This window comes from Triturus cristatus, chromosome 11 (assembly GCF_964204655.1).
Source record: "Triturus cristatus chromosome 11, aTriCri1.1, whole genome shotgun sequence".
NCBI classification, from domain to species: domain Eukaryota; kingdom Metazoa; phylum Chordata; class Amphibia; order Caudata; family Salamandridae; genus Triturus; species Triturus cristatus.
In genome coordinates, this window is record NC_140594.1 from 1,139,445,426 (window position 1) to 1,139,463,072 (window position 17,647).

General features: G+C 44.8%; 5 non-coding genes across 5 annotated transcripts; all 5 read left to right on the plus strand.

Annotated features, from left to right (window-relative positions):
- Positions 1-914: 914 nt before the first annotated feature.
- On the plus strand, positions 915-986 carry TRNAG-CCC (transfer RNA glycine (anticodon CCC)). The gene has a single exon. It is a non-coding gene; the product is annotated as a tRNA-Gly (tRNA).
- A 1,528-nt stretch (positions 987-2,514) lies between these two features.
- Positions 2,515-2,586, plus strand: TRNAG-CCC (transfer RNA glycine (anticodon CCC)). Its single transcript has one exon. It is a non-coding gene; the product is annotated as a tRNA-Gly (tRNA).
- A 4,714-nt stretch (positions 2,587-7,300) lies between these two features.
- Positions 7,301-7,372, plus strand: TRNAG-CCC (transfer RNA glycine (anticodon CCC)). Its single transcript has one exon. It is a non-coding gene; the product is annotated as a tRNA-Gly (tRNA).
- A 1,524-nt stretch (positions 7,373-8,896) lies between these two features.
- On the plus strand, positions 8,897-8,968 carry TRNAG-CCC (transfer RNA glycine (anticodon CCC)). The gene has a single exon. It is a non-coding gene; the product is annotated as a tRNA-Gly (tRNA).
- Positions 8,969-10,484: 1,516 nt separating this feature from the next.
- Positions 10,485-10,556, plus strand: TRNAG-CCC (transfer RNA glycine (anticodon CCC)). The gene has a single exon. It is a non-coding gene; the product is annotated as a tRNA-Gly (tRNA).
- The last annotated feature ends 7,091 nt before the right edge of the window (positions 10,557-17,647 follow it).

The window sequence follows — 17,647 nt, forward strand, 5'->3', positions numbered from 1 at the left end:
CCGGGTAGATCTCTGGCTCCCAGTTAAAATCAAATCCTGAGCATGCTAGCGCTAGGATCAAAGAGAGAGGAGAGGGTTAGAGAGCTGCTATCTTGGTAAAGGCCTGAAACTGCTAGTTCCCAAGAGGGTCTGCACTTTCAGTTATGACTGACTGTGAGACGAGAAGATGAAGATTTTCTGCACCCAGCATACATTGCAGCATGCTTAGGCAAATGAGGAGCGAGACCCACCAATCCCTCGCCACTTCGCTGAAAGCTCCTCCTCTGCATAAAGAGAACACTTTTACAAGGGAGCAGAGTGGCGCAGCGGAAGCGTGCTGGGCCCATAACCCAGAGGTCGATGGATCGAAACCATCCTCTGCTATAATATTTCTTGTTTTTTCTTCTGAGAACCAATCTGTCATTTCCACGCTACCAGCAATGAAAAGCGCAGGCTTGTGCTAGCTATGTGAGAAAAGACTTCTCAACTATCTGTCTCTGCTGAAATACAAGAGAGTGATCGCCAAAGGATCAACCCCATACTTTGAAAGTAAAGATACCCAATTATAAGCATAAATGACTGGTGGGACCGTCACACGTTTTTCTGGGCATGCTTTGAATGTCATTCTTGCCTTTTCGTTCTGCTCTTATCATTCTCCTGGGCATTTCATGGAAGGCACTCTCTTTCTCTTCGCTGCTTTGCTTCCAATGCTGCCTAAATATGTTCATTTCCACTATTTGTACTACTGCTTTCCATTTCTTCTCTTCTGCACAGATTTGGCCTTGGTTTCAATCCCCAGTTCCTTACCCTCTACAAGAAACTTTCTACTGCTTTTCATGTTGGTATCTAAACCAAATGCACCATTGAAACTGGTGCAAGATAGTCATTGAACTCGGGGTTGTAATCTTTAGAACCGAGAGCAACCACATCATAGGGCGTTGGTGGTATAGTGGTGAGCATAGCTGCTTCCCAAGCAGTTGACCCGGGTTCGATTCCCGGCCAATGCAGTGCAAATTTTTATATGTTCTCCAAGCAGGATTTGTTTTAATGCAACATGTCACAAAACAGAAATATCATGAACAGATTAAGCAGACGTTAAATTAAAAAAATAAATGAAATACTTAGGCAGGCATCTCGATCGCCCCATCTGCTACATTCATTGTCCTATTAGATGCTATTTTCCAAAAATCAGAGTCACCACTCACATGTGCTGGTAATAAATATGTTGCGGGCGGTAGACAATAAAAGGGCTGAACCCCGACCAGACATTCTAACTCTAGCATCTCTATATTAAAAAGCATTTCTAGGCAATATCTAGCATGTGAATAAAAGTAGGCAAGATCCATCGATGAATCTGGCAAAAGTCCCCAACGATTTTGTGCACACTTGTTCTCTCACCTGAATGCAGCGCCACCTTGTAGCCATCGGATGTAATTGCAGCTCACAAAATGTTATATCAGAGAGCAAGTTGAGAGGACTCCAAGAGGCAGATGTCCATGGAAAGAGCCTCTCACGACAGCAGGAAGGTTGGATATTTCAAGATGGCAACATTTCCTGTCCAACGTCCTCACGTCCCGAACGCTCGCAAACGCTCAAAAGCCTCACACCGGGCAAGCCCTCACCGGGTAGATCTCTGGCTCCCAGTTAAAATCAAATCCTGAGCATGCTAGCGCTAGGATCAAAGAGAGAGGAGAGGGTTAGAGAGCTGCTATCTTGGTAAAGGCCTGAAACTGCTAGTTCCCAAGAGGGTCTGCACTTTCAGTTATGACTGACTGTGAGACGAGAAGATGAAGATTTTCTGCACCCAGCATACATTGCAGCATGCTTAGGCAAATGAGGAGCGAGACCCACCAATCCCTCGCCACTTCGCTGAAAGCTCCTCCTCTGCATAAAGAGAACACTTTTACAAGGGAGCAGAGTGGCGCAGCGGAAGCGTGCTGGGCCCATAACCCAGAGGTCGATGGATCAAAAGCATCCTCTGCTATAATATTTCTTGTTTTTTCTTCTGAGAACCAATCTGTCATTTCCACGCTACCAGCAAGGAAAAGCGCAGGCTTGTGCTAGCTATGTGAGAAAAGACTTCTCAACTATCTGTCTCTGCTGAAATACAAGAGAGTGATCGCCAAAGGATCAACCCCATACTTTGAAAGTAAAGATACCCAATTATAAGCATAAATGACTGGTGGGACCGTCACACGTTTTTCTGGGCATGCTTTGAATGTCATTCTTGCCTTTTCGTTCTGCTCTTATCATTCTCCTGGGCATTTCATGGAAGGCACTCTCTTTCTCTTCGCTGCTTTGCTTCCAATGCTGCCTAAATATGTTCATTTCCACTATTTGTACTACTGCTTTCCATTTCTTCTCTTCTGCACAGATTTGGCCTTGGTTTCAATCCCCAGTTCCTTACCCTCTACAAGAAACTTTCTACTGCTTTTCATGTTGGTATCTAAACCAAATGCACCATTGAAACTGGTGCAAGATAGTCATTGAACTCGGGGTTGTAATCTTTAGAACCGAGAGCAACCACATCATAGGGCGTTGGTGGTATAGTGGTGAGCATAGCTGCTTCCCAAGCAGTTGACCCGGGTTCGATTCCCGGCCAATGCAGTGCAAATTTTTATATGTTCTCCAAGCAGGATTTGTTTTAATGCAACATGTCACAAAACGGAAATATCATGAACAGATTAATCAGACGTTAAATTAAAAAAAAAATGAAATACTTAGGCAGGCATCTCGATCGCCCCATCTGCTACATTCATTGTCCTATTAGATGCTATTTTCCAAAAAGCAGAGTCACCACTCACATGTGCTGGTAATAAATATGTTGCGGGCGGTAGACAATGAAAGGGCTGAACCCCGACCAGACATTCTAACTCTAGCATCTCTATATTAAAAAGCATTTCTAGGCAATATCTAGCATGTGAATAAAAGTAGGCAAGATCCATCGATGAATCTGGCAAAAGTCCCCAACGATTTTGTGCACACTTGTTCTCTCACCTGAATGCAGCGCCACCTTGTAGCCATCGGATGTAACTGCAGCTCACAAAATGTTATATCAGAGAGCAAGTTGAGAGGACTCCAAGAGGCAGATGTCCATGGAAAGAGCCTCTCACGACAGCAGGAAGGTTGGATATTTCAAGATGGCAACATTTCCTGTCCAACGTCCTCACGTCCCGAACGCTCCCAAACGCTCAAAAGCCTCGCCCTCACCGGGTAGATCTCTGGCTCCCAGTTAAAATCAAATCCTGAGCATGCTAGCGCTAGGATCAAAGAGAGAGGAGAGGGTTAGAGAGCTGCTATCTTGGTAAAGGCCTGAAACTGCTAGTTCCCAAGAGGGTCTGCACTTTCAGTTATGACTGACTGTGAGACGAGAAGATGAAGATTTTCTGCACCCAGCATACATTGCAGCATGCTTAGGCAAATGAGGAGCGAGACCCACCAATCCCTCGGCACTTTGCTGAAAGCTCCTCCTCTGCATAAAGAGAACACTTTTACAAGGGAGCAGAGTGGCGCAGCGGAAGCGTGCTGGGCCCATAACCCAGAGGTCGATGGATCGAAAGCATCCTCTGCTATAATATTTCTTGTTTTTTCTTCTGAGAACCAATCTGTCATTTCCACGCTACCAGCAAGGAAAAGCGCAGGCTTGTGCTAGCTATGTGAGAAAAGACTTCTCAACTATCTGTCTCTGCTGAAATACAAGAGAGTGATCGCCAAAGGATCAACCCCATACTTTGAAAGTAAAGATACCCAATTATAAGCATAAATGACTGGTGGGACCGTCACACGTTTTTCTGGGCATGCTTTGAATGTCATTCTTGCCTTTTCGTTCTGCTCTTATCATTCTCCTGGGCATTTCAGGGAAGGCACTCTCTTTCTCTTCGCTGCTTTGCTTCCAATGCTGCCTAAATATGTTCATTTCCACTATTTGTACTACTGCTTTCCATTTCTTCTCTTCTGCACAGATTTGGCCTTGGTTTCAATCCCCAGTTTCTTACCCTCTACAAAAAACTTTCTACTGCTTTTCATGTTGGTATCTAAACCAAATGCACCATTGAAACTGGTGCAAGATAGTCATTGAACTCGGGGTTGTAATCTTTAGAACCGAGAGCAACCACATCATAGGGCGTTGGTGGTATAGTGGTGAGCATAGCTGCTGCCCAAGCAGTTGACCCGGGTTCGATTCCCGGCCAATGCAGTGCAAATTTTTATATGTTCTCCAAGCAGGATTTGTTTTAATGCAACATGTCACAAAACGGAAATATCATGAACAGATTAAGCAGACGTTACATTAAAAAAAAAATGAAATACTTAGGCAGGCATCTCGATCGCCCCATCTGCTACATTCATTGTCCTATTAGATGCTATTTTCCAAAAAGCAGAGTCACCACTCACATGTGCTGGTAATAAATATGTTGCGGGCGGTAGACAATGAAAGGGCTGAACCCCGACCAGACATTCTAACTCTAGCATCTCTATATTAAAAAGCATTTCTAGGCAATATCTAGTATGTGAATAAAAGTAGGCAAGATCCACCGATGAATCTGGCAAAAGTCCCCAACGATTTTGTGCACACTTGTTCTCTCACCTGAATGCAGCGCCACCTTGTAGCCATCGGATGTAACTGCAGCTCACAAAATGTTATATCAGAGAGCAAGTTGAGAGGACTCCAAGAGGCAGATGTCCATGGAAAGAGCCTCTCACGACAGCAGGAAGGTTGGATATTTCAAGATGGCAACATTTCCTGTCCAATGTCCTCACGTCCCGAACGCTCCCAAACGCTCAAAAGCCTCACACCGGTCAAGCCCTCACCGGGTAGATCTCTGGCTCCCAGTTAAAATCAAATCCTGAGCATGCTAGCGCTAGGATCAAAGAGAGAGGAGAGGGTTAGAGAGCTGCTATCTTGGTAAAGGCCTGAAACTGCTAGTTCCCAAGAGGGTCTGCACTTTCAGTTATGACTGACTGTGAGACGAGAAGATGAAGATTTTCTGCACCCAGCATACATTGCAGCATGCTTAGGCAAATGAGGAGCGAAACCCACCAATCCCTCGCCACTTCGCTGAAAGCTCCTCCTCTGCATAAAGAGAACACTTTTACAAGGGAGCAGAGTGGCGCAGCGGAAGCGTGCTGGGCCCATAACCCAGAGGTCGATGGATCGAAAGCATCCTCTGCTATAATGTTTCTTGTTTTTTCTTCTGAGAACCAATCTGTCATTTCCACGCTACCAGCAAGGAAAAGCGCAGGCTTGTGCTAGCTATGTGAGAAAAGACTTCTCAACTATCTGTCTCTGCTGAAATACAAGAGAGTGATCGCCAAAGGATCAACCCCATACTTTGAAAGTAAAGATACCCAATTATAAGCATAAATGACTGGTGGGACCGTCACACGTTTTTCTGGGCATGCTTTGAATGTCATTCTTGCCTTTTCGTTCTGCTCTTATCATTCTCCTGGGCATTTCATGGAAGGCACTCTCTTTCTCTTCGCTGCTTTGCTTCCAATGCTGCCTAAATATGTTAATTTCCACTATTTGTACTACTGCTTTCCATTTCTTCTCTTCTGCACAGATTTGGCCTTGGTTTCAATCCCCAGTTTCTTACCCTCTACAAGAAAGTTTCTACTGCTTTTCATGTTGGTATCTAAACCAAATGCACCATTGAAACTGGTGCAAGATAGTCATTGAACTCGGGGTTGTAATCTTTAGAACCGAGAGCAACCACATCATAGGGCGTTGGTGGTATAGTGGTGAGCATAGCTGCTGCCCAAGCAGTTGACCCGGGTTCGATTCCCGGCCAATGCAGTGTAAATTTTTATATGTTCTCCAAGCAGGATTTGTTTTAATGCAACATGTCACAAAACGGAAATATCATGAACAGATTAATCAGACGTTAAATTTAAAAAAAAATGAAATACTTAGGCAGGCATCTCGATCGCCCCATCTGCTAAATTCATTGTCCTATTAGATGCTATTTTCCAAAAAGCAGAGTCACCACTCACATGTGCTGGTAATAAATATGTTGCGGGCGGTAGACAATGAAAGGGCTGAACCCCGACCAGACATTCTAACTCTAGCATCTCTATATTAAAAAGCATTTCTAGGCAATATCTAGCATGTGAATAAAAGTAGGCAAGATACACCGATGAATCTGGCAAAAGTCCCCAACGATTTTGTGCACACTTGTTCTCTCACCTGAATGCAGCGCCACCTTGTAGCCATCGGATGTAACTGCAGCTCACAAAATGTTATATCAGAGAGCAAGTTGAGAGGACTCCAAGAGGCAGATGTCCATGGAAAGAGCCTCTCACGACAGCAGGAAGGTTGGATATTTCAAGATGGCAACATTTCCTGTCCAACGTCCTCACGTCCCGAACGCTCCCAAACGCTCAAAAGCCTCACACCGGGCAAGCCCTCACCGGGTAGATCTCTGGCTCCCAGTTAAAATCAAATCCTGAGCATGCTAGCGCTAGGATCAAAGAGAGAGGAGAGGGTTAGAGAGCTGCTATCTTGGTAAAGGCCTGAAACTGCTAGTTCCCAAGAGGGTCTGCACTTTCAGTTATGACTGACTGTGAGACGAGAAGATGAAGATTTTCTGCACCCAGCATACATTGCAGCATGCTTAGGCAAATGAGGAGCGAGACCCACCAATCCCTCGCCACTTCGCTGAAAGCTCCTCCTCTGCATAAAGAGAACACTTTTACAAGGGAGCAGAGTGGCGCAGCGGAAGCGTGCTGGGCCCATAACCCAGAGGTCGATGGATCGAAACCATCCTCTGCTATAATATTTCTTGTTTTTTCTTCTGAGAACCAATCTGTCATTTCCACGCTACCAGCAAGGAAAAGCGCAGGCTTGTGCTAGCTATGTGAGAAAAGACTTCTCAACTATCTGTCTCTGCTGAAATACAAGAGAGTGATCGCCAAAGGATCAACCCCATACTTTGAAAGTAAAGATACCCAATTATAAGCATAAATGACTGGTGGGACCGTCACACGTTTTTCTGGGCATGCTTTGAATGTCATTCTTGCCTTTTCGTTCTGCTCTTATCATTCTCCTGGGCATTTCATGGAAGGCACTCTCTTTCTCTTCGCTGCTTTGCTTCCAATGCTGCCTAAATATGTTCATTTCCACTATTTGTACTACTGCTTTCCATTTCTTCTCTTCTGCACAGATTTGGCCTTGGTTTCAATCCCCAGTTCCTTACCCTCTACAAGAAACTTTCTACTGCTTTTCATGTTGGTATCTAAACCAAATCCACCATTGAAACTGGTGCAAGATAGTCATTGAACTCGGGGTTGTAATCTTTAGAACCGAGAGCAACCACATCATAGGGCGTTGGTGGTATAGTGGTGAGCATAGCTGCTTCCCAAGCAGTTGACCCGGGTTCGATTCCCGGCCAATGCAGTGCAAATTTTTATATGTTCTCCAAGCAGGATTTGTTTTAATGCAACATGTCACAAAACGGAAATATCATGAACAGATTAATCAGACGTTAAATTAAAAAAAAAATGAAATACTTAGGCAGGCATCTCGATCGCCCCATCTGCTACATTCATTGTCCTATTAGATGCTATTTTCCAAAAAGCAGAGTCCCCACTCACATGTGCTGGTAATAAATATGTTGCGGGCGGTAGACAATAAAAGGGCTGAACCCCGACCAGACATTCTAACTCTAGCATCTCTATATTAAAAAGCATTTCTAGGCAATATCTAGCATGTGAATAAAAGTAGGCAAGATCCACCGATGAATCTGGCAAAAGTCCCCAACGATTTTGTGCACACTTGTTCTCTCACCTGAATGCAGCGCCACCTTGTAGCCATCGGATGTAACTGCAGCTCACAAAATGTTATATCAGAGAGCAAGTTGAGAGGACTCCAAGAGGCAGATGTCCATGGAAAGAGCCTCTCACGACAGCAGGAAGGTTGGATATTTCAAGATGGCAACATTTCCTGTCCAACGTCCTCACGTCCCGAACGCTCCCAAACGCTCAAAAGCCTCACACCGGGCAAGCCCTCACCGGGTAGATCTCTGTCTCCCAGTTAAAATCAAATCCTGAGCATGCTAGCGCTAGGATCAAAGAGAGAGGAGAGGGTTAGAGAGCTGCTATCTTGGTAAAGGCCTGAAACTGCTAGTTCCCAAGAGGGTCTGCACTTTCAGTTATGACTGACTGTGAGACGAGAAGATGAAGATTTTCTGCACCCAGCATACATTGCAGCATGCTTAGGCAAATGAGGAGCGAGACCCACCAATCCCTCGCCACTTCGCTGAAAGCTCCTCCTCTGCATAAAGAGAACACTTTTACAAGGGAGCAGAGTGGCGCAGCGGAAGCGTGCTGCGCCCATAACCCAGAGGTCGATGGATCGAAACCATCCTCTGCTATATTTCTTGTTTTTTCTTCTGAGAACCAATCTGTCATTTCCACGCTACCAGCAAGGAAAAGCGCAGGCTTGTGCTAGCTATGTGAGAAAAGACTTCTCAACTATCTGTCTCTGCTGAAATACAAGAGAGTGATCGCCAAAGGATCAACCCCATACTTTGAAAGTAAAGATACCCAATTATAAGCATAAATGACTGGTGGGACCGTCACACGTTTTTCTGGGCATGCTTTGAATGTCATTCTTGCCTTTTCGTTCTGCTCTTATCATTCTCCTGGGCATTTCATGGAAGGCACTCTCTTTCTCTTCGCTGCTTTGCTTCCAATGCTGCCTAAATATGTTCATTTCCACTATTTGTACTACTGCTTTCCATTTCTTCTCTTCTGCACAGATTTGGCCTTGGTTTCAATCCCCAGTTCCTTACCCTCTACAAGAAACTTTCTACTGCTTTTCATGTTGGTATCTAAACCAAATGCACCATTGAAACTGGTGCAAGATAGTCATTGAACTCGGGGTTGTAATCTTTAGAACCGAGAGCAACCACATCATAGGGCGTTGGTGGTATAGTGGTGAGCATAGCTGCTTCCCAAGCAGTTGACCCGGGTTCGATTCCCGGCCAATGCAGTGCAAATTTTTATATGTTCTCCAAGCAGGATTTGTTTTAATGCAACATGTCACAAAACGGAAATATCATGAACAGATTAATCAGACGTTAAATTAAAAAAAAAATGAAATACTTAGGCAGGCATCTCGATCGCCCCATCTGCTACATTCATTGTCCTATTAGATGCTATTTTCCAAAAAGCAGAGTCCCCACTCACATGTGCTGCTAATAAATATGTTGCGGGCGGTAGACAATAAAAGGGCTGAACCCCGACCAGACATTCTAACTCTAGCATCTCTATATTAAAAAGCATTTCTAGGCAATATCTAGCATGTGAATAAAAGTAGGCAAGATCCACCGATGAATCTGGCAAAAGTCCCCAACGATTTTGTGCACACTTGTTCTCTCACCTGAATGCAGCACCACCTTGTAGCCATCGGATGTAACTGCAGCTCACAAAATGTTATATCAGAGAGCAAGTTGAGAGGACTCCAAGAGGCAGATGTCCATGGAAAGAGCCTCTCACGACAGCAGGAAGGTTGGATATTTCAAGATGGCAACATTTCCTGTCCAACGTCCTCACGTCCCGAACGCTCCCAAACGCTCAAAAGCCTCGCCCTCACCGGGTAGATCTCTGGCTCCCAGTTAAAATCAAATCCTGAGCATGCTAGCGCTAGGATCAAAGAGAGAGGAGAGGGTTAGAGAGCTGCTATCTTGGTAAAGGCCTGAAACTGCTAGTTCCCAAGAGGGTCTGCACTTTCAGTTATGACTGACTGTGAGACGAGAAGATGAAGATTTTCTGCACCCAGCATACATTGCAGCATGCTTAGGCAAATGAGGAGCGAGACCCACCAATCCCTCGCCACTTCGCTGAAAGCTCCTCCTCTGCATAAAGAGAACACTTTTACAAGGGAGCAGAGTGGCGCAGCGGAAGCGTGCTGGGCCCATAACCCAGAGGTCGATGGATCGAAACCATCCTCTGCTATAATATTTCTTGTTTTTTCTTCTGAGAACCAATCTGTCATTTCCACGCTACCAGCAAGGAAAAGCGCAGGCTTGTGCTAGCTATGTGAGAAAAGACTTCTCAACTATCTGTCTCTGCTGAAATACAAGAGAGTGATCGCCAAAGGATCAACCCCATACTTTGAAAGTAAAGATACCCAATTATAAGCATAAATGACTGGTGGGACCGTCACACGTTTTTCTGGGCATGCTTTGAATGTCATTCTTGCCTTTTCGTTCTGCTCTTATCATTCTCCTGGGCATTTCATGGAAGGCACTCTCTTTCTCTTCGCTGCTTTGCTTCCAATGCTGCCTAAATATGTTCATTTCCACTATTTGTACTACTGCTTTCCATTTCTTCTCTTCTGCACAGATTTGGCCTTGGTTTCAATCCCCAGTTCCTTACCCTCTACAAGAAACTTTCTACTGCTTTTCATGTTGGTATCTAAACCAAATGCACCATTGAAACTGGTGCAAGATAGTCATTGAACTCGGGGTTGTAATCTTTAGAACCGAGAGCAACCACATCATAGGGCGTTGGTGGTATAGTGGTGAGCATAGCTGCTTCCCAAGCAGTTGACCTGGGTTCGATTCCCGGCCAATGCAGTGCAAATTTTTATATGTTCTCCAAGCAGGATTTGTTTTAATGCAACATGTCACAAAACGGAAATATCATGAACAGATTAATCAGACGTTAAATTAAAAAAAAAATGAAATACTTAGGCAGGCATCTCGATCGCCCCATCTGCTACATTCATTGTCCTATTAGATGCTATTTTCCAAAAAGCAGAGTCCCCACTCACATGTGCTGGTAATAAATATGTTGCGGGCGGTAGACAATAAAAGGGCTGAACCCCGACCAGACATTCTAACTCTAGCATCTCTATATTAAAAAGCATTTCTAGGCAATATCTAGCATGTGAATAAAAGTAGGCAAGATCCACCGATGAATCTGGCAAAAGTCCCCAACGATTTTGTGCACACTTGTTCTCTCACCTGAATGCAGCGCCACCTTGTAGCCATCGGATGTAACTGCAGCTCACAAAATGTTATATCAGAGAGCAAGTTGAGAGGACTCCAAGAGGCAGATGTCCATGGAAAGAGCCTCTCACGACAGCAGGAAGGTTGGATATTTCAAGATGGCAACATTTCCTGTCCAATGTCCTCACGTCCCGAACGCTCCCAAACGCTCAAAAGCCTCACACCGGGCAAGCCCTCACCGGGTAGATCTCTGGCTCCCAGTTAAAATCAAATCCTGAGCATGCTAGCGCTAGGATCAAAGAGAGAGGAGAGGGTTAGAGAGCTGCTATCTTGGTAAAGGCCTGAAACTGCTAGTTCCCAAGAGGGTCTGCACTTTCAGTTATGACTGACTGTGAGACGAGAAGATGAAGATTTTCTGCACCCAGCATACATTGCAGCATGCTTAGGCAAATGAGGAGCGAGACCCACCAATCCCTCGCCACTTTGCTGAAAGCTCCTCCTCTGCATAAAGAGAACACTTTTACAAGGGAGCAGAGTGGCGCAGCGGAAGCGTGCTGGGCCCATAACCCAGAGGTCGATGGATCGAAAGCATCCTCTGCTATAATATTTCTTGTTTTTTCTTCTGAGAACCAATCTGTCATTTCCACGCTACCAGCAAGGAAAAGCGCAGGCTTGTGCTAGCTATGTGAGAAAAGACTTCTCAACTATCTGTCTCTGCTGAAATACAAGAGAGTGATCGCCAAAGGATCAACCCCATACTTTGAAAGTAAAGATACCCAATTATAAGCATAAATGACTGGTGGGACCGTCACACGTTTTTCTGGGCATGCTTTGAATGTCATTCTTGCCTTTTCGTTCTGCTCTTATCATTCTCCTGGGCATTTCATGGAAGGCACTCTCTTTCTCTTCGCTGCTTTGCTTCCAATGCTGCCTAAATATGTTCATTTCCACTATTTGTACTACTGCTTTCCATTTCTTCTCTTCTGCACAGATTTGGCCTTGGTTTCAATCCCCAGTTTCTTACCCTCTACAAAAAACTTTCTACTGCTTTTCATGTTGGTATCTAAACCAAATGCACCATTGAAACTGGTGCAAGATAGTCATTGAACTCGGGGTTGTAATCTTTAGAACCGAGAGCAACCACATCATAGGGCGTTGGTGGTATAGTGGTGAGCATAGCTGCTGCCCAAGCAGTTGACCCGGGTTCGATTCCCGGCCAATGCAGTGCAAATTTTTATATGTTCTCCAAGCAGGATTTGTTTTAATGCAACATGTCACAAAACGGAAATATCATGAACAGATTAAGCAGACGTTAAATTAAAAAAAAAATGAAATACTTAGGCAGGCATCTCGATCGCCCCATCTGCTACATTCATTGTCCTATTAGATGCTATTTTCCAAAAAGCAGAGTCACCACTCACATGTGCTGGTAATAAATATGTTGCGGGCGGTAGACAATGAAAGGGCTGAACCCCGACCAGACATTCTAACTCTAGCATCTCTATATTAAAAAGCATTTCTAGGCAATATCTAGCATGTGAATAAAAGTAGGCAAGATCCACCGATGAATCTGGCAAAAGTCCCCAACGATTTTGTGCACACTTGTTCTCTCACCTGAATGCAGCGCCACCTTGTAGCCATCGGATGTAACTGCAGCTCACAAAATGTTATATCAGAGAGCAAGTTGAGAGGACTCCAAGAGGCAGATGTCCATGGAAAGAGCCTCTCACGACAGCAGGAAGGTTGGATATTTCAAGATGGCAACATTTCCTGTCCAATGTCCTCACGTCCCAAACGCTCCCAAACGCTCAAAAGCCTCACACCGGTCAAGCCCTCACCGGGTAGATCTCTGGCTCCCAGTTAAAATCAAATCCTGAGCATGCTAGCGCTAGGATCAAAGAGAGAGGAGAGGGTTAGAGAGCTGCTATCTTGGTAAAGGCCTGAAACTGCTAGTTCCCAAGAGGGTCTGCACTTTCAGTTATGACTGACTGTGAGACGAGAAGATGAAGATTTTCTGCACCCAGCATACATTGCAGCATGCTTAGGCAAATGAGGGGCGAAACCCACCAATCCCTCGCCACTTCGCTGAAAGCTCCTCCTCTGCATAAAGAGAACACTTTTACAAGGGAGCAGAGTGGCGCAGCGGAAGCGTGCTGGGCCCATAACCCAGAGGTCGATGGATCGAAAGCATCCTCTGCTATAATATTTCTTGTTTTTTCTTCTGAGAACCAATCTGTCATTTCCACGCTACCAGCAAGGAAAAGCGCAGGCTTGTGCTAGCTATGTGAGAAAAGACTTCTCAACTATCTGTCTCTGCTGAAATACAAGAGAGTGATCGCCAAAGGATCAACCCCATACTTTGAAAGTAAAGATACCCAATTATAAGCATAAATGACTGGTGGGACCGTCACACGTTTTTCTGGGCATGCTTTGAATGTCATTCTTGCCTTTTCGTTCTGCTCTTATCATTCTCCTGGGCATTTCATGGAAGGCACTCTCTTTCTCTTCGCTGCTTTGCTTCCAATGCTGCCTAAATATGTTAATTTCCACTATTTGTACTACTGCTTTCCATTTCTTCTCTTCTGCACAGATTTGGCCTTGGTTTCAATCCCCAGTTTCTTACCCTCTACAAGAAAGTTTCTACTGCTTTTCATGTTGGTATCTAAACCAAATGCACCATTGAAACTGGTGCAAGATAGTCATTGAACTCGGGGTTGTAATCTTTAGAACCGAGAGCAACCACATCATAGGGCGTTGGTGGTATAGTGGTGAGCATAGCTGCTGCCCAAGCAGTTGACCCGGGTTCGATTCCCGGCCAATGCAGTGTAAATTTTTATATGTTCTCCAAGCAGGATTTGTTTTAATGCAACATGTCACAAAACGGAAATATCATGAACAGATTAATCAGACGTTAAATTTAAAAAAAAATGAAATACTTAGGCAGGCATCTCGATCGCCCCATCTGCTAAATTCATTGTCCTATTAGATGCTATTTTCCAAAAAGCAGAGTCACCACTCACATGTGCTGGTAATAAATATGTTGCGGGCGGTAGACAATGAAAGGGCTGAACCCCGACCAGACATTCTAACTCTAGCATCTCTATATTAAAAAGCATTTCTAGGCAATATCTAGCATGTGAATAAAAGTAGGCAAGATACACCGATGAATCTGGCAAAAGTCCCCAACGATTTTGTGCACACTTGTTCTCTCACCTGAATGCAGCGCCACCTTGTAGCCATCGGATGTAACTGCAGCTCACAAAATGTTATATCAGAGAGCAAGTTGAGAGGACTCCAAGAGGCAGATGTCCATGGAAAGAGCCTCTCACGACAGCAGGAAGGTTGGATATTTCAAGATGGCAACATTTCCTGTCCAACGTCCTCACGTCCCGAACGCTCCCAAACGCTCAAAAGCCTCACACCGGTCAAGCCCTCACCGGGTAGATCTCTGGCTCCCAGTTAAAATCAAATCCTGAGCATGCTAGCGCTAGGATCAAAGAGAGAGGAGAGGGTTAGAGAGCTGCTATCTTGGTAAAGGCCTGAAACTGGTAGTTCCCAAGAAGGTCTGCACTTTCAGTTATGACTGACTGTGAGACGAGAAGATGAAGATTTTCTGCACCCAGCATACATTGCAGCATGCTTAGGCAAATGAGGAGCGAAACCCACCAATCCCTCGCCACTTCGCTGAAAGCTCCTCCTCTGCATAAAGAGAACACTTTTACAAGGGAGCAGAGTGGCGCAGCGGAAGCGTGCTGGGCCCATAACCCAGAGGTCGATGGATCGAAAGCATCCTCTGCTATAATATTTCTTGTTTTTTCTTCTGAGAACCAATCTGTCATTTCCACGCTACCAGCAAGGAAAAGCGCAGGCTTGTGCTAGCTATGTGAGAAAAGACTTCTCAACTATCTGTCTCTGCTGAAATACAAGAGAGTGATCGCCAAAGGATCAACCCCATACTTTGAAAGTAAAGATACCCAATTATAAGCATAAATGACTGGTGGGACTGTCACACGTTTTTCTGGGCATGCTTTGAATGTCATTCTTGCCTTTTCGTTCTGCTCTTATCATTCTCCTGGGCATTTCATGGAAGGCACTCTCTTTCTCTTCGCTGCTTTGCTTCCAATGCTGCCTAAATATGTTCATTTCCACTATTTGTACTACTGCTTTCCATTTCTTCTCTTCTGCACAGATTTGGCCTTGGTTTCAATCCCCAGTTTCTTACCCTCTACAAAAAACTTTCTACTGCTTTTCATGTTGGTATCTAAACCAAATGCACCATTGAAACTGGTGCAAGATAGTCATTGAACTCGGGGTTGTAATCTTTAGAACCGAGAGCAACCACATCATAGGGCGTTGGTGGTATAGTGGTGAGCATAGCTGCTGCCCAAGCAGTTGACCCGGGTTCGATTCCCGGCCAATGCAGTGCAAATTTTTATATGTTCTCCAAGCAGGATTTGTTTTAATGCAACATGTCACAAAACGGAAATATCATGAACAGATTAAGCAGACGTTAAATTAAAAAAAAAATGAAATACTTAGGCAGGCATCTCGATCGCCCCATCTGCTACATTCATTGTCCTATTAGATGCTATTTTCCAAAAAGCAGAGTCACCACTCACATGTGCTGGTAATAAATATGTTGCGGGCGGTAGACAATGAAAGGGCTGAACCCCGACCAGACATTCTAACTCTAGCATCTCTATATCAAAAAGCATTTCTAGGCAATATCTAGTATGTGAATAAAAGTAGGCAAGATCCACCGATGAATCTGGCAAAAGTCCCCAACGATTTTGTGCACACTTGTTCTCTCACCTGAATGCAGCGCCACCTTGTAGCCATCGGATGTAACTGCAGCTCACAAAATGTTATATCAGAGAGCAAGTTGAGAGGACTCCAAGAGGCAGATGTCCATGGAAAGAGCCTCTCACGACAGCAGGAAGGTTGGATATTTCAAGATGGCAACATTTCCTGTCCAATGTCCTCACGTCCCGAACGCTCCCAAACGCTCAAAAGCCTCACACCGGTCAAGCCCTCACCGGGTAGATCTCTGGCTCCCAGTTAAAATCAAATCCTGAGCATGCTAGCGCTAGGATCAAAGAGAGAGGAGAGGGTTAGAGAGCTGCTATCTTGGTAAAGGCCTGAAACTGCTAGTTCCCAAGAGGGTCTGCACTTTCAGTTATGACTGACTGTGAGACGAGAAGATGAAGATTTTCTGCACCCAGCATACATTGCAGCATGCTTAGGCAAATGAGGAGCGAGACCCACCAATCCCTCGCCACTTCGCTGAAAGCTCCTCCTCTGCATAAAGAGAACACTTTTACAAGGGAGCAGAGTGGCGCAGCGGAAGCGTGCTGGGCCCATAACCCAGAGGTCGATGGATCGAAACCATCCTCTGCTATAATATTTCTTGTTTTTTCTTCTGAGAACCAATCTGTCATTTCCACGCTACCAGCAAGGAAAAGCGCAGGCTTGTGCTAGCTATGTGAGAAAAGACTTCTCAACTATCTGTCTCTGCTGAAATACAAGAGAGTGATCGCCAAAGGATCAACCCCATACTTTGAAAGTAAAGATACCCAATTATAAGCATAAATGACTGGTGGGACCGTCACACGTTTTTCTGGGCATGCTTTGAATGTCATTCTTGCCTTTTCGTTCTGCTCTTATCATTCTCCTGGGCATTTCATGGAAGGCACTCTCTTTCTCTTCGCTGCTTTGCTTCCAATGCTGCCTAAATATGTTCATTTCCACTATTTGTACTACTGCTTTCCATTTCTTCTCTTCTGCACAGATTTGGCCTTGGTTTCAATCCCCAGTTCCTTACCCTCTACAAGAAACTTTCTACTGCTTTTCATGTTGGTATCTAAACCAAATGCACCATTGAAACTGGTGCAAGATAGTCATTGAACTCGGGGTTGTAATCTTTAGAACCGAGAGCAACCACACCATAGGGCGTTGGTGGTATAGTGGTGAGCATAGCTGCTTCCCAAGCAGTTGACCTGGTTTGATTCCCGGCCAATGCAGTGCAAATTTTTATATGTTCTCCAAGCAGGATTTGTTTTAATGCAACATGTCACAAAACGGAAATATCATGAACAGATTAATCAGACGTTAAATTAAAAAAAAAATGAAATACTTAGGCAGGCATCTCGATCGCCCCATCTGCTACATTCATTGTCCTATTAGATGCTATTTTCCAAAAAGCAGAGTCCCCACTCACATGTGCTGGTAATAAATATGTTGCGGGCGGTAGACAATAAAAGGGCTGAACCCCGACCAGACATTCTAACTCTAGCATCTCTATATTAAAAAGCATTTCTAGGCAATATCTAGCATGTGAATAAAAGTAGGCAAGATCCACCGATGAATCTGGCAAAAGTCCCCAACGATTTTGTGCACACTTGTTCTCTCACCTGAATGCAGCGCCACCTTGTAGCCATCGGATGTAACTGCAGCTCACAAAATGTTATATCAGAGAGCAAGTTGAGAGGACTCCAAGAGGCAGATGTCCATGGAAAGAGCCTCTCACGACAGCAGGAAGGTTGGATATTTCAAGATGGCAACATTTCCTGTCCAATGTCCTCACGTCCCGAACGCTCCCAAACGCTCAAAAGCCTCACACCGGGCAAGCCCTCACCGGGTAGATCTCTGGCTCCCAGTTAAAATCAAATCCTGAGCATGCTAGCGCTAGGATCAAAGAGAGAGGAGAGGGTTAGAGA